The sequence below is a fragment of the Macaca fascicularis genome, chromosome 14 (genome assembly GCF_037993035.2).
Source record: "Macaca fascicularis isolate 582-1 chromosome 14, T2T-MFA8v1.1".
NCBI classification, from domain to species: Eukaryota; Metazoa; Chordata; class Mammalia; order Primates; family Cercopithecidae; genus Macaca; species Macaca fascicularis.
The window spans coordinates 46,847,447-46,871,485 of NC_088388.1; positions in this window are offsets into that span (position 1 = coordinate 46,847,447).

Below are 24,039 nucleotides of genomic sequence, written 5' to 3' on the forward strand. Positions count from 1 at the left end.
TTAATTTCTATTTTTATTCCCCTGTGGTCTGAGAGTATTGCTGGTATTTCAATTTGTTGGAATTTATTGAGACTTTCTTTATGGCCAAGCATGTGCCTAAAGTATGTTCTATGTGTAGATTAGAAGAAAGTATATTCCATGGTTGATAGGTGGAATGTTCTGTAGATCTCTATTAGGTCCAACTGGTCAAGTGTCCAGTTTAAATCCAGAATTTCTTTGTTAGTTTTCTGCCTCAATTATCTGTCTAATGATGACAGTGGAGTGTTGAAGTTCCCCACTGTTATTGTGTGGCTGTCTAAATCTTTTTGTAGGTCCAGAAGTACTTGTTTTGTGAATCTGGATGTTCCAATGTTGGGTACATACATATTTAAGATAGTTAACTAAGTCCTTTTGTTGAATTGAACCCTTTGTTATTTTGTAATGCCCTTCTTTGTCCTTTCTTACTGTTGTTGATTTAAAGTCTGTTTTATCTGATATTAGAGTAGTTACCACTGTTCTTTTTTGTTTTTCATTTACATGATAGACCTTTCTCAAACCCTTTACTTTGAGGATATGGGTGTCATTATGTGTGAGATGGCTCACTTGAAGACAGCAAATGAATGGGTCTTCTATAATCTAACTTGCTACTCTGTTTCTTTAAAGTGGGACACTTAGACCATTGTTAATTTAAGAACTTTCTAACTTTTGAGGTAGTCATTTAGCACTATAAACTTTCCTCTTAACACTGCTTTTGTCGCATCCCAGATATTTTGGTATGTTGTGTCTTTGTTTTCATTTATTTCTAAGAATTTATTGATATCTGCCTTAATTTCATTGTTTACCCAAAGGTCATTCAGGAGCAAGTTGTGGGCATTTCGATCATTTACATACAAGCGTATTTGGGGCCTTTAGACCATTTACATACAAGGTTAGTATTGATATGTGATATTTTGATCCTGTCATTAAGTTGTTAGCTGGTTGCTTTGTAGTTTCCATTGTACGGTTGCTTTATAGAGTCTGTGGGCTATGTGCTTAAGTGTGTTTTTGTGGTACCATGTATCTTTTTTGTTTGTTTCAATATTTAGAACTCCCTTAAGGATCTCTTGTAAGGCTAGTCTAATGGCAAAAATATTCCCCTAACACTTGCCTATATGGAAAATATTTTCTTTCTCCCTTGCTTATGAAGTCTAGTTTGGTGGGATATGAAATTCTTGGTGGAAATTTCTTTTCTTTAAGAATGTTGAAAAAAGGCCCCAAATCTCTGCTAGCTTATAATATTTCTGCTGAGAAGACCACTATTATCCTGATTGGGTTCCCTTTGCATGTGACCTGACCTTTTCTTTTTGCTGCCTTTAAGATTGTTTTCTTTGGCATTGACATTTGGACAATCTGGTGACTATATGCCTTGATGATGTTTGTTTTGTATAGTATATTGCAGGTGTTCTCCGGATTTCTTCTATCTGGATGTCTATCTCTCTAGCCAGATTAGGGAAATTTTCTTAAATTATTTTCTCAAATATTTTTTCCAGGTTCTTTACTTTTTCTCCTTCTCTGTCAGGAATGCCTATAATTTGTAGGTTGGGTCACTTTCTATAATCTCACATTTCTTGAAGACTTTGTTCATTTTATAAAATTCTTTTTTTTTATTTTTGTCTAATAGGTCAGTTGAAAAGAATAATCTTCAAGTTCTGAAATCTTTTTATCTGCTTAGTCTAGTCTATAGATAAAGATTTCAATTATATTTTGAAAATCCTTAAGTGGGATTTTCAATTCCAGAAGTTCTGATTGATTTCTTCTTAGGATGTTTATCTCTTCCTTCATTTTCTGGATTGCTTTAGAAGTATCTTTGTGTTGATTTTCAACCTTGTCCTGGATCTCATTGAGCTTCCCTGTGATCCATGCTTTGAATTCTTTATCTGTCATTTCTGAGTTTCCATTTTGGTTAGAGGCCATTGTTAGAGATCTAGTATGATCCTTTGGTGGTGTCACAGCTTTCAGATTGTTCATGGTGCCAGAATTCTTATGCAGCCTCCTTCTTATCTGGGGATGCTGGCATTTCTAACTTAGGTAATTATTTTCTTTAATTTTTTTTCTGTCTTTATATGTAATATTATTGGTTTTTTCCCCCCCTTTCCTCTCTCACTAGGGGATGGGACTGTAGAGAATGCTGAGTAGGATCTTTTGGCTTTGCTTCTATAGCCCTATGCACTTCTGTTGGCAGGTTTTATATTAGGTTGTGCAGTGCAACCTACAAGCCAGTAGATGGCACTTACAGGTAAGAGATGGCTGTGGCCAACAATGCTGGGTATATACTTGATCCTTGCTTACTGGGAGAAATTCCCTCTTGCCCCAAGCCGTGGGCTGATTCCTGAAGTGCACAGTGGTTTGAGCTCCCTGTTCAGCCCCAGGAAGGCAGAGACTAAGATGGGTGGGAGCCGAGATGGATGGAGACCAAGATGGGCAGAGCCCAATCACACAGTTCCACCTACTGATCACCCAATGGCAGACACATACACCAGCATCCAGTCGGCAGCCACCAAGTCCTGAAGTGTGCCTAGGTGTGGAGCTGGGAAACCTCCTTGGCCCCAAGTTCTCTGCATGGGGATGGGGGTGGCCTAAACTCCTAATCCAGAAGAGTAGGTGTTCCAGATGCCCGGAAGTCTACCTGGGCATAAAGTAGAGAGGGCCTCACTGTACCACAATCTATGTCCAGGAAGGGTGGGATGGCTCAGGCTGCTGAAACAGAAGAGCAAGTGCTCCAATTGCCTGGAGATATGCCTGGATGTGACGCAGTGAGGGCCTCCATGAACCAGGATCTCTGCACAGGAAGGGTGGGGCTGCTCAGGCTGCCAATCCAGATGAGCGGATACTCTGAATCCCTGGAGATCTACCTGGGCATGGAGCAAAGAGGGCCTTGCTGTACCTTGATCTATGCCCATGAAGGGTAGGGTAGCTCAGGCTGCTAGTCCAGGAAAGTGGGTATTCTAAATACCTGGATTTCTGCCTGGATATTGGGCAGAGTGGGCCCTGTTGCACCACAGTCTCAGGGGAGCAGGCTGGAGTACCCAGAAATTACACATGCAGACTGCTTCCAGATCACCAAGCTGGCTCTGGCCCTAGTCTTGCCACGTAGGAGAAACTGCAGCTGTATTAGCTCTCCTCCCACCCCAGGCTTATGATGGGGGAAAGCACAATTCCAGCACCTACTGCTGAGGCATTTTCACACAGTTCTGGCTGTAGAGGCTCCTAATCTGCTCCAGAGTAAAGACTCCAATCTCTGGCCTGAGACTAAAGTGCCTGCATGGCCCCACAGCCAGATCACTGAAGAATGACTGTGTATATGTATGTGTATGTGGCCAGACTAAAAAGCCTTCAACATAGTACCTGGGTATTGTTGATGGTTATTCAGGGCCCAAGCGCTCTTCAATTAGCAGGTGATGAATGGTGCCAGGACTAGGTTTTTCCCTTCAAGGCAGTGGGTTTCCTCCTGGCCCCAGGGCATATCTAGAAAAATCACCCAGTAGCCAGGGCCTGGTAAGATGGCCTGATGACTCTGACCGGTACCCTAACCTGCTGTTGGCTGAGCTGGTTTTCAAGATGCAAGACAAAGTCCTCCCCAGTCTTCCCTCACATCTCAAGTGGAAGGAGGGGTTCTCTTTTTGAACTATGGACCGTATAGCCTGGAGTTAGGGGAGGAGTGATACTAGCACTCCCTTTGCTGCCCTTGCTGGTGTCTCAGTAGGTCACATGTTCCCCTAGTCTACTTGTTCTGGGCCCAGTTCAGCACTAGTACTTGCCCAGAAGTTGCAGTCCTTATGGCCTAGACTGCCTTTCAAGTTTATTTACAGCCCCAGAGCACTTTAGCCTATGGCAGTAAGGTTTGCAGAAACTCAAATTCCAACAGCTGGGATCAGAGATGACCCTCTGATTAGGGCTGGTTTAAATGCTTCCTCCACGGGCAGGTGTCAGCTGAGTTTGGTCCAGTTTTCTTTTCTGCTCTAACAAGGCAGCAATGACTTCCATGCCTCACAATTGCTGTACTCTCCCTCCACTAGCACACACCCCACGGTGGGAGGGGAGGAGTGACATCGGCAATTCAAGACTGATTTTTCCACCTCTTCAATGCCTCTTTCAGCGATACAAAGTTAAAACCAGGTGCTGTGCTCACCTGATTTTTGGTTCTTATGAAGGTGCTTTTTTTGTGTAGATAGTTGTTAAAATGGTGTCCTTCATGGGCAGATGATCGGTGGAGACTTCTAGTCCGCCACGTTGCTCTACCTCCCCAGTTATTGATTTTCAACCTTTCTCTTTTTTAATGTAAGCATTAAAGGCTATAAATTTCACCATAAGTAACATGTTAGCTGCCTGCTACAATTTTGATGTTTAGTGGTATTATTTATTATAAATATTTAATCTGTTCTATAATGAATAGAGTGTGCTGGATCATTTTTCAAACATCTCAAGGGTTTCTGTTTACCTTTCTATTATTGAATAGAATGAAGTTTGCATCTATTGTGGTCAGGGAAGCTACTTATAATTATTTCAATCCTTTAAAATGTTTTGAGAATTGCTTTGTGGCCATAATATGGTCTATGTAGGGAAATAGTCCACATTCGCTTGAAAATAATGTATATTTTGAATATATTGTTCCATATATATCATTAAGTCATATAGTTATTTATGTTGTTCAAGTCTCCTATATCTTTACAGATTTTTTTTGTCTTCTTTTTCTCTTTTATTAGAAGTGTTGAGTTCAAATCAGCAACTATGATTCTGGGTTTGTATGTTATTTTTAGTTATGTCAACTTTTACTTTGCATGTTTTAACTCTGCTGGTGAATACATGTTTAAGTTTGTTATGTATTCTTGATGAATTGACATTTTTGCTATTATGAAATATTTCTTCTTTTCACTAGTAATACTTGTTACCTTAAATTATAATTTATATGATATCAGCATAGCCATGCCAGCTTTATTTTTTTTAAGATTTTCATAGTTTATCTCTTTCATTTTTTGTTTTGTTTTTTGAGATGGAATCTCACTCTGTTACCCGGGCTGGAGTGCAGTGGCACGGTCTAGGCTCACTGCAACCTCCACCTCCCAGGTTTAAGCAATTCTCCTTGCCTCAGCCTCCCAAGTAGCTGGGATTACAGGCACCCACCACCACGCCCAGCTAATTTTGGTATTATTTACTAGACATGGAGTTTCACCATGTTGGCCAGGCTGGTCTTGAACTCCTGACCTCAGGTGATCTGCCTGCCTCAGCCTCCCAAAGTGCTGGGATTACAGGCATGAGCTACTGCACCCAGCCTAGTTTATCTCTATCATTTTTTTATCCAAATTATGTGGGTCCTTATATTTGAAGTGTGCATCTTATAAATATAATACAGTTGGGTCTTGTTTAAGATTTAGTCTGGCAATTTTGTACTTTTAACTGAATCATTTAGTCCGTTTGTCTGCAATTTAATTACTGATACAGTTGGTTTTAAGTCTGCCATCTTGCTATTTGTTTCCTATATGTCCTATCTTATCTTATCTTTAATCCTTTTTTCTTTTTATGAATTGTGTATTTTATTTAATCTTTTCTCTTGTATTAGCTTTTTAATTATACTTTTTTTTAATTTTGGTCATTGCTCTAAAATAGCACTAACAGAAATAAAATGTGAGCCACATTGTAATTTTATATTTTATAGGCTACATCCAGAATATTATCATTTTGTTATGTGACCAATATAAAAAATGAGATATTTTATATTCTATTTTTTATATTTAGCCTTTATAATCTAGTATATATTTTACACTTAACAGCACCAGGAAACAACAACTGCAGAAAGCATGAGCTTACAAGGCAAGACACCTTAGGACTTGGGCCCCTTAGGAATAAAGATCTGGATGCCAGGCAGGCACTTGAATGCTGGTAGATCCAGGGAGCCAGAGAACAAGGGCACAGCTGGCATCTGGGCTAATAATAACAGCTAACAATGATTGAACACCTAATATGTGCCAGGAACTAGGTATATTTTTCTCATTTAATGTTCACAATAGCCAGAAGAGGTGGGTGCTAATGTTATTTCCTCATTTTAGACAAAGAACTGAGGCACACTGCACCCTGGTGCCACCAGTGCAGTGACCAGAAGCTTACATTTGCCTAACACTAGGTTTCAGTATCAGGAATCTCCCTGGTGATACATCTCAGTCATGTTATTCAATAACTCTATGACCAATTGAGATAATAATTTGCCCTCCCACTGACTTACCACTTGTCAACTTCATAACTGGTTCAGAGGTTTAGTGGAGAAATAGAGGGCTATTTACTGACTCTCTAAAACCCCAGCATCCTAGACTCCGTCCAAGCTCTTCTCATCTTCCTACACTGCCCTCTCTCACTTTACTTGTAAACAGTGCTCAAAAAAACTGTTAACAGGACAGAGTCTGAGAGAGAAGAAAACCATCTCCCCATCTATCACACATTCCATTTCCATATATTCACTCTTGGATGAGAAGAAAGTATCAGAGAAAAACTTGGAGGAACTTCAGAAAAGGGGATAATTTGGAGGGAAAAAAAAAGAGAGAAGAAGAAAGTTTGTGAGGACTGGCCGAGAATCTTCTTTAAATTACTATGTGGGCATGAAGGATGTGATGGGGCAAAAATGGAGCAGAGAGAGAGCAAAAGAAACAGTGAGAGGAACAGAGACAAACACACCCAGACAGACATAGCTATAGAAAGAAAGAAAATCAGAGAGAGACAGGTACAGAGAGGCAAAGACATAGACTCATGGCTGGTGCAGAAGCAGTGAGGCAGACAGAGGTGGTTCTGCCTGTGTTTCCTGATTGTTCTTTTGTCCATTTTCCAGACATCTCAGCAAAATGAGTCAGTTTGGATAGTTCTACCATCTCCCGCAGACCTGTCTCAGTGTCAGACATGCCCCCAGAATTATTTTTCATTGCATTTTCTATTTCTAGAAGGGTGAATTATCCATGTTGGTCCTACCCCAGTAATATCACACAAATAGAGAAAGAGGCCAAGAGAGGTGTAGGGTCCCCCAATGCCTTGACCACTCTATGACCCAGTCAGCTACAGGTTTTTCCTAGCAGGTTTGCACCCAAGCTGGGGCCTTATAAACATTCTCAGGCACCGATAAAAGTATCTAGGTTGTTGCCCAACACACTGGAAGAAGCTGCCCTGGCCTCTTAGCCAAATTCTTTAAACTCTCATAAAAACTCCATACCCTGACCCCTTCACTGTGGTTATACCTACGTACAACACCCCTTTCCTCTAGTGTTTAGTAATTCTTTCTTTGGAATCCCCCATCTCAGGATTGTTTGGGGCATTCCCTTGTGGCCCTGCTGCCATTTCGGGGGCAATTCTAGCCATGAGTTAAGCGGAATGAAATAAGAGATAATGACAGAAGGGAAGAACCGGAGGAAAAAGTAAGGCAGGAAGAGCCTAGAATCTCAGACTGAGAACCTCAGGCTCAAACTCTCTGTGTGGCCTTGGAGAAGTCACTTCCACCCTCTGGGTCTCAGTTCCTTCATCTGTAAAGATATGAATCTAAAGAGCCCCTGGGGTCCTTCCCGGTTCTATGATTTTGAAGGACTCAGACAGGAGCTGTCTGGGTGAAAGAGAAATGAAGATCAAGCAAGTTACTGATAGGAGCTCCAGTGAAAGTCAAACAGAGAAATGGCCTAGAAATTTGTTTCACAGAAGAGACAATCATGGAAGAGAAGTCATTGAACAGGAGAGAGTATTCAGAGCTACATCAAATCCAATGAACAAATAGTGGGTATCAGGTGCATGCAGCACTTACAAGCACTGAAGAGTTTGCAAACAAACTCCATCCTCCAGAGCTCTCAGGCTCCTAGAAAGAATGCCAGGTGCCCTAATAATCATGTGCTCTGAGATTAGAACAAGAATAAGAGGGGTTGTTCTAATCTGAGCGGTCTGGAAGTTCAAGGAAAGGAACAGTTAACTGCTTGAAAAATTGCACCAGGAAACTCGATATTTGCATGACCCTGAACCCTAGATGGAAGTAAAGAACCAGCCTCTTCAAATCACACAGACTATCCTGACTTTCCCTCCTCATCGTATGGTATGGTCCATCTTAGATTTTTTACAATGAGAACAAATTAAATACACGGACAAGTGCCTTTTATACACTCATACTTTTAACAACATAGATGCCTCAAGTATAATAATGTATGACTCAGATTGGTTATTACCTTTCAATTTCTGAAAGAGTGTGTTAGTCTGTTCTCACACTGCTATAAAGAACTGCCTGAGACTGTGTAATTTATAAAGGAAAGAGGTTTAGTCGATTCACCATTCAGCATGGCCTGGAGGCCTCAGGAAACTTACAATCATGCCAGAAGGTGAAGGAAAAGCAAGGCACCTTCTTCACAAAGCAGCAGGGAGAAGAGTGGCAGAGGGAAGGGGGAAGAGTCCCTTATAAAACCGTCAGATCTCATGAGACTCACTCACTATCATGAGAACATCATGGGGGAAACTGCCCCCATTATTCAATTACCCCCACTTCGTCTCTCCCTTGATATGTGGGGATTATGGGGATTACAATTGATGATTACAAAAGATGAGATTTTGGGTGAGGACAAAGCCAAACCATATCAAGGAGTATTTCAGTTATTTTTCTGCACCTCATGTAGTGGTATTAGGCCTTTCTTCCCTCTGTCCTCTTTCATTTAAGTATTGACCACAGGTGGACTTCCTCTCTTTACAGGGTCTTTCCTCCTTCAGTTCCACCACATGCTACCCAACAGAGTGTGCATTGCACAAATCCAGGGGCAGGACTCACATAGACCACAATGCGGGTGACATCCCCTGGAGTTGTTCAACACTAGGACTTAGCTTGCTTTTCCCACACAGGGATCTTATGGAGACTGCAAGTTTGACTGCCTAGGGCAAATGCCCCTCAAGGACTGGCCAGTTTTGTTGGCATAACCCAAATTCCAAAAGGACCACCTTCTTCTCCCCTTTATTTTACCCCCATCCATCTTTGGAGTGCATCTTCAGCAACCTCAACCATCAGGTGTCATGTTCCAAAAACATGTGCAGAAAACTGTCAGGTTTTAACCACCTGCCTTCTACCTTGAAGGATTTCTGGAAGCTTAAATATATTCATTAAATGCGGCAAGGTTAGTAACTACTTAAAGAAGAAAGTGAACCCCTGGAGACATGGATGTCAAGAAGAACCTAAACTAGATAGTTTGGTGGTTCCATCCAAGTTCAGTGATGGATGGACTCCAAAAATGGATGAGGGTAGAATAAAAGAGCGAAAATACAAGTAATTAGGTTTTGCTTCTGAAAAAGAGAAAAAAGAGAGAAAAAGGGAAGAGACATAAAAGAACCTGCCAGGATGATGTTAGGCTGGAAGCTACATGGGGCAAAATCAGGATGCCAGAATCAGGATGGATGGCAGAAAAAAAAAAAAGAACATCTAATAGGTGATGCTAGTTTCCCAACTTGGACAAGTTTCTTAACCTCTGTGTACTTCTGTGTCTCAGTTTGTTAAATGGACTCTATTCCATGCTTACTCCTTCTGATATTTGCAACATATTAAACCAAATGTGAAATTAAATTCCATCAAATCTCACACACAAAAAAGCACTCAAAGGCACTACACAAAACCTTGGTGAATGTGATGAACTTTAATAAAGATTTGAAATTCATGGGATAAGTAGGGTCAATTACTAGCAGGAAAAAAAAAAGGCAGTAGTAAAAATTGTCCCCTAAAAGAATCATTCTATGCTAGAAATCCATGCCAATTTGCATCTACTACATCATGATTTTATTCAGCCCTGTCCTACACTGTCTCTCTGTTATTCAGAGTCCACTGGGATTTTAGTCAGCATTACATTGAAAATTCCAGAGGATGAACAGCCCCTTTCTCTCCAGTAACCAGTTAATTGAGAATGTAGCAGGTACCAGCATAGGCAAAACACACTTGCCCAGGCTCTGACATTGGGGAAATAAAGAAGTTGACAAGATATATCTCTGCCTTCTACCAGCCTACAGCAGTAGGGAAAGAGAGAATGCCTGTGATCAATATCTACTACCTCAGAGCTAGCTGAGAAGAGGAAGGGAAGTTTAGTGATGTATGGAAAAACTTAGAGAAAAGGTTGGAATTTGAGGAGGACGGCCCCTGTCTTAACATAGCATGTCATCACTCACTAATGAGGCCATTTCCTGGTAACTATTTTTTTTTTTTTTTTTGATTATTTGATCATCCTAACAATCGCTTAAGGTGGGTAAGTTTAAGACAAGAAGATTTTTAACTAAAAGAAGTGGAAAGAAGAAGATGCAATCGAGTCTCATGGTAATTGTTGGCACAGACACAGAAACTATTTAGGAAACATGAGACCATGTAGAGGTTTCATCTCTTGTGCCAGCCCCATCTGATTGCAAAGTCTATAAAATGCTGCTTTCAGAAGAATTTCGTTTTTAAGCCCAAGACAGGCTCAATGAGACAACATCCTGGGATCTATTAATCATGTCTGCCATGGATAGAGTTTTGGAGGATGATCCCAGAAAATAGAAGATGGAAAGGTAACTAGGAGCCAGAATGTTAAATGTCAGAGGGTCTGAAAAGGTGACTAGATTTTGTTTTCCCCAGTTGCCAGAGGTGAAAAAAAACATTTTTATTAACATGGGTTAAGCCAAACTATATGACATGTCGATCCAGGTGGGTGTGACCCCTGAATCTCTAATAGTTGAAAATGAAAACTCAGGACCAATTTCATAACCACAGTACCGCTTCTTGTGAACCTATGGACATATTCTCTCAGCTCCCCCTTCTGGACAATCTGAGGTTCAGCATCACAGCAAATAGTATGTGTGAAGAGTGATAGGACTTAAATCACAACTGGATGAGGGCTGTAGTCACACCACTGGGAGGCCTCTTTCTGTCCCCCGCAGCTCTCTGTGGGTCTCCATAGGCAGAGAGTAAAGCAAATCAGAATCTTGTCCCCACTAAATTTCTAATACAACCACCACAACCTAGTTATGTTCATTTGTATCAATCATGCTCCCCAGGGAGAAAACCTCAAAATTTTTCCAAATTTAGGAACACAACAGTCCTCACAACAGTGCTGATGTATGTACATTCACCCTAAACTGAAGAATATCTGTGACTGAGTAGCTACCAGCATCCCAGTTCCTGGCAGGGCAAACTTCCATCGTTTTATAAATGCAGGTCCAAACTCCTAATGGAAACACTTATGTCCAAATGTCATCTATAAATTATCAATGTGATTCCATTGAATATTATTTAACCCCCTAGTGGAATCTGAGGCAGTGCTGTATAATCAAACACCTTAGTATTTCTGCAAAGAAACTTATGAATGTGCCCAATAAAGGAGATTTAAAAAGATGACTTTCTACGTCATAGCATTTCAGATCAGTTAGTTTTGGTTCCAAATTTATAAAACAACTTTCAGTTTTCAGAGTTTCAAGGATTTGGAATTTGCAGACAGAAGAATATGAACATGTATCTATGGGCATATTGAATCAGTTCAATGACCAGGGTGGAGAACCCTTTCTACTGTTTCCCTAGGAGTAAATGGGCTGAAATTGTTGTGGTTAATCTTCAGGGAAGGGCCTCTCACCACTCAGTTTCTTTCAGGAAATTTTTTCCACCCTGCAGACTGATATCTTTATTATTGTCATCATTATCAATATCATTATCATCACCATCACTAACATTTGTTGAGCATTTCTTATGGACATGCTCTATGTTTTTAATTTTATTTTAAGTTCTGGAATACAGGTACAGAACATGCAGGATTGTTACATATGTAAACATGTGTCATGGTGGCTTGCTGTAGCTATCAACTCATCACCTAGATATTAAGCCCCATATGCATTAGCTATTTATCCTGATGCTCCCTCTCCCCTGTCCCACCTACAGGCCCCAGTGCGTGTTATTTCCCTCCCTGTGTCCATGTATTCTCTTTGTTCAGCACCCATTTATGAATGAGAACATGCAGTGTTTGGTTTTCTATTCCTGTGTTAGTTTGCCGAGGATAATGGCTTCCAGTTTCATCCATGTTCCTGCAAAGGACATGATCTCATTCCTTTTTATGGCTGCATAGTATTCCATGGTATATATATACCATGTTTTCTTTATCCAGTCTATTATTGATGGGCATTTGGGTTGATTCCATGTCTTTGCTATTGTGAATAGTACTTCAATAAACATAGATGTGCCTGTGTCTTTATAGTAGCATGGATCTTTAAATTAGAATGGTTTATATTCCTTTGGGTATATACCCAGTAATGGGACTGCTGGGTCAAATGGTATTTCTCGTTCTAGATCCTTGAGGAATTGCCACATTGTCTGCCATTATGGTTGAACTAATTTACATTCCCACCAACAGTGTAAAAGCGTTCCTATTTCTGTACATCCTCACCTGCATCTGTTGTTTCTTGACTTTTTAATAATTGCCATTCTGACTGGCATGAGATGATATCTCATTGTGGTTTTCATTTGCATTTATCTAATGATTAATGATGTTGAGCGGTTTTTCATATGTTTGTTGGCCACATGAATGTCTTATTTTGAGAAGTGTCTGTTCATGTCCTTTGCCCACTTTTTGATGGGGTTGTTTTTTCTTGTGAATTTGTTTAAGTTCCTAGTAAATCCTGGATATTAAATCTTTGTCAGATGGGCAGACGGCAAAAATTTTCTCTCATTCTATAGGTTGCCTGTTCACTCTGATGATAGTTTCCTCTGCTGTGCAGAAGTGGTTTAATTTAATTAGATCCCATTTGTCAATTTTTGCTTTTGTTGCAATTGCTTTTGGCAATTTCATTATAAAATCGTTGTCTATGCCTATGTCCTGAATGGTATTGCCTAGGTTTTCTTCTAGCGTTTTTATGGTTTTATGTATTACATCTAAGTCTTTAATCCATTTTGAGTTAATTTTTGTATAAGGTGTAAGGAAGTGGCCCAGTTTCAGTTTTCTGCATGTGGCTAGCCAGTTTTCCCCATTGCTTGTTTTTGTCACGTTTGTTGAAGATCAGATGGTTGTAGATCTGGTTTTATTTCTGAGATCTCTATTCTGTTCCATTCATCTATGTGTCTGTTTTGGCACCAGTACCATGCTGTTTTGGTTACTGTAGCATAGTAGTATAGTTTGAAGTCAGGTAGTGTGATGCCTCCAGCTTTGTTCTTTTTGCTTAGGATAGTCTTGGCTATATGGGCTCTTTTTTGATTCCATATGAATTTTAAGGTAGTTTTTTATAATTCTGTGAAGAACGTCAATGTTAGTTTGATGGGAATAAAATTACATCTCTAAATTACTTTAGGCAGTATGGCCATTTTCACAATATTGATTTTTCCTATCTATAAGGATGGAATGTTTTTCCATTTGTTTGTGTCCTCTTATTCCCTTGAGCAGTGGTTTATGGTTCTCCTTGAAGACATCTTTCACATCCCTTGTTGGCTGTATTTCTAGGTATTTTATTCTCCTTGTAGCAACTGTGATTGGGTGTTCTTTCATGACTTGGCTCTCTGCTTGTCTATTTTCGGTGTATAGGAATGCTTATGACATTTCCACATTGATTTTGTATCCTGAGACATTCCTGAAGTTGCTTATCAGCTTAAAGAGTTTTTGGACTGAGATGATGGGGTTTTCTAGATCTAGGATCATGTTGTCTGCAAAGAAAGACAATTTGACTTCCTCTCTTCCTATTTGCATACACTTCTTCCTCTTGCCTAATTGCCCTGGCCATAGCTTCCAATACTATGTTGAATAGGAGTGGTGAGAAAAGGCATTCTTGTCTTGTGCTGGTTTTCAAAGGGAATGCTTCCAGCTTTTGCCCATTCCATATGATATTGGATGTGAGTTTATCATAAATGACTCTTATTATTTTGAGATATTTTCTATCAATACCTAGTTGATTGAGACTTTTTAACATGAAGGGATGTTGAATTTTATCAAAGGTCTTTTCTGCATCTATTGAGATCATCATGTGGCTTTTTTACACTGGTTCTGTTTATGCGATGACTTATGTTTATTGATTTGTGTATGTTGAAGCAGTCCTGCATCCCAGGGGTGAAGCCAACTGGATCATGGCCCTTAAGCTTTTTAATGTGTTGCTGGATTCAATTTGCCAGTATTTTATTGAGAATTTTTGCATTGATGTTCATCAGGGTTATTGGCCTGTTTTCTTTTTTTGTTGTGTCTCTGCCCAGTTAGGGTATCAGGATGATGCTGGCCTCATAAAATGAATTAGGGAGAAGTCTCTCCTTTCCAATTGTTTAGAATAGTTTCAGAAGGAATGGTACCAGCTCCCCTCTGGTAGACTTTGGCTTTGAATCCGTCTGGTCCTGGAATTTTTTGGTTGGTAGACTATTTATTACTGCCTCAATTTCAGAACTTGTTATTGGTCTATTCAAGGATTTGACTTCTTCCTGGTTTAGTCTTGGGAGGGTATATATGTCCAGGAATTCATTACTCCTAGATTTTCTAGTTTTTTTACATAGAGGTGTTTATAGTATTCTGTGATTGTTGTTGGTATTTCTGTGGGGTCAGTGGTGATATCCCCTTTATCATTTTTATTGTGTCTCTTTGATTCTTCTTCTCTTCTTCTTTAGTCTAGCTAGTGACCTATTAATTTTTTCAAAAAACTAGCTACTGGAATGATTTTTTAAAGGATTTTTTGTGTCTCTATCTCCTACAGTTCCACTTTGATCTTAGTTATTTCTTGTCTTCTGCTATCTTTTGGATGTGTTTGCTCTTGCTCCTCAGTTCTTTCAGTTGTGATGTTAGCCCACATTCATGTGGGCTGCCTGTATTCCTCAGGGCTAGCAGAGGGGAAGACTAAGTCTGTTTGCAGAGGCCATGGCCACCCTTCCCCCTAGGGCCCAAGGAGATCAGAGTTCTGTCCCTAACGCCCTGGCTGGAGTTGGTGGCTTTCCTGAAGAAAGGCCCCTCCCAGGGAGGAGGGATGGGTTAGGGTCTGGCCTAAAGATCAGTCTCCCAGTCTGCCACAGCTGGTGTGCCGCGCTGTGTCAATTTGAGATATTTCTAGCTTTCTGATGTGTGTATTTAGTTCTATAAATTTCCCTCTTAATACTGCTTTAGCTGCATCCCAGAGATTCTGGTATGTTGCCTCTTTGTTCTCATTGGTTTCAAAGAACTTCTTGATTTCTGCCTTAATTGTATTATTTACCCAAGAGTCATTCACGAGCAGGTTGTTCAATTTCCATGTAGTTGTGTGGTTTTGAGTGAGCTTCTTAATCTTCAGTTATAATTTGTGCTGTGATCTGAGAGACGTTATGATTTCAGCTCTTTTGCATTTTCTGAGGAGTGATTTACTTCCAGTTATATGATCAATTTTAGTGTAAGTACCATGTGACACTGAGAAGAATGTATATTCTGTTGTTTTGGGGTGGAGAGTCCTGTAAATGACTACCAGGCCGACTTGATCCAGAGCTGAGTTCAAGTTCTGAATATCTTTGTTAATTTTCTCACTCAATGGCCTGTCTAATATTGACAGTGGGGTGTTAAAGTCTCCCATTATTGTGCAGGAGTCTAAGTCTCTTTGTAGATCTCTAAGAATTTGTTTTATGAATCTGGGTGCTCTTGTATTTGGTGCATATATATTTAGTATAGTTAGTTCTTCTTGTTGAATTGATCCTTTTACCATTATGTAATGCCCTTCTTTGTCTTTTTTGATGTTTGTTAGTTTAAAGTTTGTTTTGTCATAAACTAGGATTGTGACCCCTGCTTTTTTTTCCGCTATTGGTAAATTTTCCTCCATCCCTTTATTTTTGGCCTATGTCTGTCTTTTCACATGAGATGCATCTCTCAAGTAGAGCACACCAATAGGTCTTGACTCTTTTTCCAATTTGCCAGTCTGTGTCTTTTAATTGGGGTATTTAGCCATTTACATTTAGGGTTAATATTGTTATGTATGAATTTGATCCTGTCATCATGATGCTAGCTGGTTATTTTGCACACTAGTTGATGCAGTTTCTTCATAGTGTCATTGGCTTTTGTATTTCAGTGTGTTTTTGCAGTGGCTGGTACTGGTTTTTCCTTTCCATATTTAGTGCTTCCTTCAGCAGCTCTTGCAAGGGAGGTTTGGCTGTGACTGATTTCCTCAGCATTTGCTTCTCTGAAAAAGATTTTATTTCTCCTTCACTTATGAAGCCTAGTTTAGCCGAATATGAAATTCTGGGTTGAAAATTATTTTCTTTAAGAATATTGAATATTGGCCCCCACTCTCTTCTGGCTTGTAGGGTTTCTGCTGAAAGGTCTGCTGTTAGTCTGATTCACTTCCCTTTGTAGTGACCTGGCCTTTCTCTCTGGCTGCCCTTAACATTTTTTCCTTCATTTTGACCTTGGAGAATCTGAGAATTATGTGTCTTGGGGTTGATCTTCTTGTGGAGTATCTTACTAGGGTTCTCTGTATTTCCTGAATTTAAATGTTGGCCTGTCTTGCTAGGTTGGGGAAGTTCTCCTGGATGATATCCTAACGTGTTTTCCAACTTGGTTCCATTCTCCCCGTCTCTTTTCGGTACTACAAATCAGTGTACATTTGGTCTTTTTACGTAGTCCCATAGTTCTCGGAGGTTTTGTTCGTTCCTTTTCATTCTTTTTTCTCTAAATCTTGTCTGCCTGCCTTATTTCAGCAAGATAGTCTTCCAGCTCTAATATTCTTTCTTCTGCCTGATCAATTTGGCTATTGATACTTGTGTTTGCAACACAAAGTTCTCATGCTGTGTTTTTCAGCTTCATGAGATCATTTATGTTCCTCTCTAAACTGGTTATTCTAGTTAGCAGCTTCTGTAACCTTTTATTATAGTTCTTAGCTCCTTTGAATTCGGTTAGAACATGCTCCTTTCCCTCAGCAAAGCTTGTTATTACCCACTTTCTGAAGCTTATTACTGTCAATTCGTCATCTCATCCTCTGTCCAGTTCTGTGCCCTTGCTGGAGAGGTGTTGCAATCATTTGGAGGAGAACAGGCACTCTGGCCTTTTGAGTTTTCAGCATTTTTTAAATTGATTCTTTCTCATCTTCATGAGTTTGTCTAGTTTTGATCTTTGAGGCTACTGACCTTTGGATGAGGTTTTTGTGGAGACTTTTTCATTGATGCTGTTGCTGTTGCTTTCTGTTTTTTGGTTTTGGTTCAATACTCATGTTCCTTTCCTGTAGGGCTGCTGTGGTTTGCTGGGGGTTTATTTCAGGCCCTATTCATCAGGGGCGCTCCTACACTTGGAGATGTCACTCAAGGAGGCTGGTGAACAGCAAAGATGGGTACCTGCTCCTTCCTCTGGGATCTCTGACATCTAGGGGCAACAACCTGATGCCAGTAGGAATGGTCCTATATAGGGTATCTTGGTAACCCCTGTCCAATCTCCCTGGCTCCAGCAAGGGAAAACGCAGTCTGGAGTTATAGTGATGTCTACTGCCCTTCCCCCCTGGGAGTTCAGTGTCTTAGGCAGCTGGCAAACACAATGATGGCTGCTGCCCCTCCCCCAGGAAGCTCAATTTTCTTAGGTATCCAGCAGCTGCAGTGATGATGGCCACCCTCTCCCTGGGAATTCTGTACTCTTAGGCAGATTCCAGCCAAGTGGCTGTTGAGAATCTGTGTAGCCCTGTGATTGGGACCCAGGGCCCTGGTGGCGTGGGCTCAAGAATGGGATCTTCTGATCTGTGAATTGCACAGATCTGTGGAAAAAGCATGGTTTCCCAGGTTGGGTAGTATGCTCACGCATCACCTTCCTTGGTGGAAGGGTGGTGGCTCCCCTTGTCCCGTCTGGCTCTCAGGTGCACCGAAACATGACCCTGCTTCTCCTTGCTCTCTGTGGGTCACACCAACTGCCTAATCAGTCCTGATAATAGAACCTGGATACCTTGGTTGCCGGTGCAGCATTGACATGTTGTTTTGGTTCTTCTCAGTGGAAGGCCCTGACTGCTGCTGCTTCTAGTTGGCCACATTGGCCCTGCCCCACTCCCTGTGTTTGTTTCTTTACAAGGATTAGCTCATATAATTATCACACTGCCCTATGGTATACATAGATCATTATCATCCCAAAATTATAAATGAAGGCATTAATACTTAGAATTTAAAACTCTACACAGCTAGTAAGTCACAGAGCATGATCTCAAACCCGTGCCTTTCTGACTCTGAAATATACTCTTCACCACTGATTGCACCACCTACTGACACCTTTGTTTCCAAGGGAAGGCTGGCTTCCCTCTGCTTTCTCTCTTGCTCACCACGTAGGGCCCTCTGGAAAATCAGCTTGAGGGTCTTCATATGTCAATGCTGTCTAAAGGAACCAACAAAGAGTAAATGATAGGGTTGGCATAGCTCTTCAAACAGGACAGAGTTAATCAGGTAGGGCTTAATGTTCTTGGGATAGACCACTGTCCAGCGAAATAGGAACCAGTGGATACTAATAGGCAGGTCATAAGAAAAGGCGGCCAGAACCATGAGCAGGATGACCACATAGAGCCTGGGCAGCTGTGTTTGCTGGGAAACACACTGGATGCTGACCAGCAGAGTCAGACTGGACCTAGTGAGAACCACAAACAGACCACTCAGATGGCAGAGATGAAATCAAAAGCCTGACATAGTCTATCTTTAAAGACCCTAAACTGTAAGCCACAGGGGTGTCCTTCCAGGATGTTCAGCACCAGGGACAGGGCCCATGACAGCTTACATGTGTCTCAGACATGGCAGCAGTGCCTGCCTGGGGCACAGGACTGGACAGCAGCAGTCAGTCCTAATGGCACTGAGTATACTCAGGCCCGCTGCATAGGAGAAGTACTTCACAGTGATCTGAAGAATGGAGTGCATACAGCAACAATGTGTGAGACAAAAACAAGATCCTCTACAGATGCACCACTTTGCAGGAGAAGAGGAGTATGTCAGTCCCAGCCAGGTTGGGGATGTAGATGGAGAAGGTGTTCCTGCACATGAGGACATCCAGGAGCTAAAGGACAATCACACTCCCCACCAGCCTACTCAGGGCTAGCATGAGGGCAAACAGATCCAGGATCATGAATCTGAATAAGTAATTGTCATAAAGTCCACACAATGTAAATTCATCAAAAGTTGCTTATTACCATGTCCTGGAATCCACTAGTGGTGTCCCCAAGAACACAAATACAAGCTGATACCTACTCTGTGATCTCTAATTCCCACTACCAAAAAATGGTAGTTTTTGTAGCAGAATGAAAGTTCAAGATAGGTAATTTGATTTCCTTCTTCAACTCTACCATAATTTACCCTGTTACCTTCTCCTCTAAGATATATGTCTCAGAAAGATTTATTTTTATCAAAAGAGCACAAAGGGGCACAGCAAATAATTAATTTTTTTCTTCCAAAATGGACTACTAAAAACAATTATTTGTTTTTCTTTCCCCAACATGGTGAATTAGAGGCTTTTGGTGTGTCTCGGCCACTCAGCCATTTGGAAATAGTAAGATAGTGCATAAAGATCAATTATGTGACCAGACATGGTGGCTCACACCTGTAATCCCAGCACTTTGGGAGACTGAAGCAGGCAGATCACTTGAGGTCAGGAGTTCGAGACCAGCTTGGCCAACGTGGTGAAACCCCATCTCTACTAAAAAGAAATAAATTAGCCAGGCATGGTGGCACACGTCTGTAGTCCCAACTACTCAGGAGGCTTAGGCGGGATGGTCACTTGAGCCCAGGAGGCAGAGGTTGCAGTGAGCCAAGATCACACCACTGCACTCCAGCCTGGGTGATAGAGCGAGACCCTGTCTCAAAAAAAAAAAAAAAAATAGAATTATGTGAACTTTAATTCAAAAAGGAAGTGGAGTCCACCAGAATCATGAGGGATCTCCTTATGATCCCAGGGAAGAGAGTGCCAGCCAACTGCCTCTGCAATGGTGTCCAACTGATAAAAGTAGTGAAGTTCTGATACATAAGAGAGACAAAAAGCCTCCCTCCGTGACTCAGCTTTCCACTAGGGATCCGAGCAACCCAGAGCGAGGGAGACCACTTTGTTTCTGCCCAGTCCTGGAGAAAAGCCTTGGAGGTGCTAAGGAAAGCCTTGGAGGTGCTGAGAGGAAAAGACACCTGGAAAAACTGCAGGTGTTTCCCCAGACCTGGGACCAAAAGCAGGACAACATTTTTAATCCAGTCACATATAGTCAGTCATTCTTCAGCAACCAGCAGCATGGCCGTACAGGCATTTTAGTCTCAGGCCAGAGGCTAGAGTGCCTTCTCTGGAGCAGGGTAGGAGCAACTACTGCCAGAATTGTGGAAAGCACCTCAGCAGTAGGTGCTGGAATTGTGCTCTTCCCTCATCACAGGTCAGGGGTAGGAGGAGAGCTGCTAGAGCTGCAGTTTCTCCTGCATGACGAGACTTACAGCCAGGGCCAGCCCGGTGACCTGGAACTGGTTTGTGTGTGTCATTGCTGGTTGCCCAAGCCTGCTGCCCTGGAATCATGGTGTAGCAAGACCCTCTCCACTCCATGGCAAGGCAGAATTCCAGGCATTTGGAGCACACACTCACTGGTTCTGCAGCCTGAGCCATCCCACTCTTCCTGTACAGAGATCTTGGTGCAGGGGGGTCCTTTCTGCTTCATACCGAGGCAGATCTCCAGGCTTTTAGAGCACCTGCTCACCTGGATCAGCAGCCTGAGTCACTTCATCCCTCCTGTGCAGAGGTCCTGCTGTGGGGTGGCAGGGAGGGCTCTCCACTCCATACCCAGGCACATCTCCAGGCATTTGGAGTACCCTCTCACGTTAAATAGCGGCCTGAGCCGTCCAACCCTTCTTGTTCCTGTGCAGAGATCCTGGTCAAGGGGGACCCTTATTGCTTTATGCTCAGGCAGTAAGAGCACCCACTCACCTGGACCAGCAGCCTGAGCTGCCTGACACTTCCTGTGAAGAGATTATGGTAAAGCAGCACCCTCTCTACTCCACACTCAGGCAAATCTCCAGGAATCTAGAGCACCCACTCTCCTGGAATATGCAGAGAACTTGGGGCCAAGGAGGTTTCCCAGCTCCACACTTAGGCATACTTCTGAACACTTGCCAGATGCCCACTGGATTCTCCCTCAGCACTGTTGCTTGTGCCTTCCACACCAGGACCTGTGGTAGGCCTGCCTGGTCTGGACCCACCCATTTTGCCCACTGCAACCCCCGAGTCTGGGACTGAGCAGGGAGGTTAGGCCACTGTATGCTCCATGAACCAGCTGATAACCTAAGACAACAGAGAGCTTTTCCCAGAAAATGAGAATCAAGTATATGGCCACCCATGTTGGCCACAGCCAGCTCTTACCTATAAGCTTCATCTACTGGCTTATAGGTTAAACAGCACAACCCAATATAAATCCTGCCAACAGAAGTTCCTAGGGCCATAGAAGCAAAGCCAAAAGACCCTACCCAACATTCTGTACAGTCACATCCTTTAAGGAGAGGGAGGAAAGGAAAGAAAAAAAAAAACAGGATTATACGGAAAGAAGGAAAAAGCAAAAATCTTATCTGCATAAAAATAATTATAAAAATTAAAAGTGCCAGCATCTCCAGATAAGAAACAGTCCAAGAATTCTGGCATTATGAAAAATCTGAATGTAGTGACACCACCAAAAGATCACACTAGCTCTCCAGCAATGAGCCCTACCAAAATAGTGACCCAGAAATGACAGATAAATAATTCAAAGCATGGATTGCCAGGAAGCTCAGTGAGATTCAAGATAAGGTGGACGATCACAATAAAACTTCTAAATCGATCCAAGAAATGAAGGAAGATATAAACATCATAAAAACAAATCAATCAGAGCTTCCAGAATTGAAAATCTCACATAAGGATTTTCAAAGTACAATCAAAATCTTTACCAATAGACTGAACCAAACAGAAGAGATAACATCAAGGTTTTGGTACCTGGGTGACAGGATCATTGGTACCCCAAACCTCAGCATCACAAAATATACCAAAGTAATAAATCTGAACATGTACACCTGGAATTAAAAAATAGAATTTAAAAAAGAAAAAGAATTTTAGAGGTTGAAGATTGGTCTAACTAACCCAGTCAGACAAAAGTGAAAAAAAAAAAAGAATTTTAAATAATTAACAAAACCTTTGAGGAAAAAAATGAGATTATATAGAAATTATTGGTATTCCTGAAGGATAAGGAGAAAAAAATAAATAACCTAGAAAACATATTTAAGGGAATAATTCAAGAAAATTTTCCTAATCTTGCTACAGAGGTAGACATCCAGATACAAGAAATCCAAGGAACAACTGTGAGATACTATGCAAAACAAATATCACCAAGGCATATAGTCACCAGACTATACAAAGTTAGTGCTAAAGAAAAACTCTTGAAAGCAGCTAAAGGAAAAGGTCAGCTCATGTGCAAAGGGAGTCCCATAAGACTAACTGTGTACTTCCCAGCAGAAATATTACAACCCAGGAGAGATTGGGGGCCCATTTTCATCACTCTTAAAGAAAAGAAATTCCAATCAAGAATTTCATATCCTTCAAAACTAAGCTTCATAAGCAAAGGAGAAATAAAAACTTTTCCAGACAAACAAGCACTAGAGAATTCCTTATCACTAGACCAGTCTAATGAGAGATTCTTAAGGGAGTTTTAAACACAGAAACAACATAACAATAACCGCTACCACAAAAGCACACTTAGGTACATAACCCGTAGACCCCATAAAGCAACCATACAATAAAAACTGCAAAGCAAGCAGCTAACAACTTAATAAGATCAGTATCTCACATGTAAATATTAACCTTGAATGTAAATAATCTAAATGCCCCCACTTGAAAGGAACAGAGTGGCAAGTTGGACCAAAAAAAAAAAAAACACGCTTCTGTCTGTTGTCTTCAAGAAATCCATCTCACATGAAATGACATCCACAGATTCAAAGTAACAAGTTGTAGCAAGATCTATCAAAAAAATGGAAAACAAAAAACAGGAGTCACTATTCTTATATCAATAAAACAGTCTTTAATCCAACAGTAAAAAGTCCGGGAAGGGAGTACACAGTGATAAAGGGTTCAATTCAACAAGAACACTTAACTATCCTAAATATATACATACCCCAAATTGGAGCACCCAGATTTACAAAATAGGTACTTCTAGACCTGCAAACAGATTTAGACAGCCACACAATAATACTGAGAAACTTCAGCATCTCCCTGACAGCATTAGGCAGGTATTGAGCTGGAAAACTAACAAAGATATCTGGGACCGGAACTCAACATTTGACCAATTTAACCTAATAGACACCTACAAAATACACCACCCATCAAACACAAAATATACATTTTTCTCTTCTGCACAAGGAACATACTTCGTGATCAATCACATGTAATAATTTTTTTTAAATGTTTAAATAGATTTGGGGGGAACAGGTGTGTTTGGTTACATGAATAAGTTATTTAATGGTGATTTATGAGATTTTGGTGCACCCATTACCTGAGCAGTGTACCCAATACCAGATGTGTAGTCTTTTATCCTTCACCCCCTCCCCACTTTCCCCAAAGTCCCTAAAGTCCATTGTATCATTCTTATGCCTTTTGATCCTCATAGCTTAGCTCCCACTTATGAGTGAAAACATACAACATTTGGTTTTCCATTCCTGAGTGTGTGTGTGTGTATATATATGTATATTCCATACATGCATACACATACATATGTATATACACACACACCTATATAACATTTTCTTTATCCACTCATTGATTAATTGGCATTTGTGCTGGTTCCATACTTTTGCAATTGCAAATTGTGCTGCTATAAACGTACATGTGCAAATATCTTTTTCATATAATGACTTTAGTTCTTTAAGGAATCTCTACACTGTTTTCCATAATGGTTGTATTAGTGTGCATTCCAACCATCAGTGTAAAAGTATTCCTTTTTTGTCACATCCCTGTCAACATCTATTTTTTTTTAATTTTTTGATTATGGCCATTTTTGCAGGAGTAAGGTGTATCACATTGAGGTTTTGATTTACATGCAAAAAAAATTTTAAAAATCATACTCTCAGACCACAGTGGAATAAAAACAGAAATCAACCCAAGATCTCTCAAA